The sequence below is a fragment of the Aplysia californica genome, unplaced genomic scaffold, assembly GCF_000002075.1.
Source record: "Aplysia californica isolate F4 #8 unplaced genomic scaffold, AplCal3.0 scaffold00031, whole genome shotgun sequence".
NCBI classification, from domain to species: Eukaryota; Metazoa; Mollusca; class Gastropoda; order Aplysiida; family Aplysiidae; genus Aplysia; species Aplysia californica.
The window spans coordinates 1,297,070-1,298,521 of NW_004797301.1; positions in this window are offsets into that span (position 1 = coordinate 1,297,070).

Here is a 1,452-nt window from a genome sequence, read left to right on the forward strand (position 1 = left end):
ATAAGGTCATATGAGCGCCAATTTTTTCTTTTGACTTTTTATATAAGAACAGAGAGGACACATTATAATTATTATGTCCGATCAACAGCTCACCAAAGGCAATTTTACAGCACATTTCGAACCATCATAAATTAAAGATTCAGTTACACAATTCTGTTACAGAAACCCCAGGCTAATTTTTTTTTAAAATATGAGAATAAAATGCCAATTTCTGGCGTTTAAAATAAAAAACTAAAATAAACAAATAAAAATAAATAAATAAATAAATAAATAAATAAATAAATAGATAAGAATGAGGAACAGATTTCTGTAAAAGAAAACATTCTTTAAAGGTTTAAAGTCTAAGATAGCCTACATAATAATACGTCATTAAAGGAAAATTAAACACTCCCGCCCCCAAAATGACCAAAAAACAAAACAGCAAAAAAATAAACAAAAAAAGCGAAAACAAAACAAAAACAACAACAACAAAACAAACAAAACAAACAAAAAATAAATAAATTATAAACCTCTTGCTTTGAATTCTTTTGGGTCAAGCTGATTGTGATTCATTATAAGTCAGCAACGTGATGAGCAAGTGCATATTAAATATTTCTCTTCCCTGTTGCTGCCTGCCTCGTAGAATGTGGTGACGCCATTACTTGCCAGCTTACTTTCCTGCGGAAACACCATCTCGACAATAATATTATAAGGTATTTTGCGAGTGACGACATGGAGCCATTTTGAGGTAATTTCATTTGGGATTCCCCCACTTTTTAAAAGTAGGCACGTGACTCAGTCAGTCAAGACATCTCAGGTCAGAGTGCTTGACACACACACATACACACTCACACACCCACAGATGCATATGCACGTACACACATTCACACACATACACATACACATATAAATACAAAAGCACATACGCACACACACACACACACACACACACACACACACACACACACACACACACACACACAACCAGTCAACCAACTAACCGACCGCACAAGCAAGCAAACTAGCAACAAACAAACAAACAAACAAACAAACAAATAAACAAACAAACGAACGAAAGAACGAACGGACGGACAAAACCAAAATCAAGCGCAAAAGACCAAAAAAACTTGTCAAAATTTAAGAAAAACAAACAAAAATAAGGTCAGGTTTTAAAATTAATTGACATACAACATCCCCCCCCCCTAAACCCGTTTCTTTTTTTTTTAAAACCAGAAATAAAACCCAAACAAACAATTAACTGTAACAGCTACCGACTCACAAATACACCCACACACTACTGACTACTGGTATAATTACCTACTTTTACGCAGGTGTAATTTGTGACCATGGCTGAAGAAGAAAAAACAAAACTCTCGTCTGCATTCCACAACATCGCCGCAATTTGGCCTAATAAATTACCTGTTGTTTTATTCCCTTTCTCCTGTGTCTTTTGGTAAGAGTAAACTTGCCCCC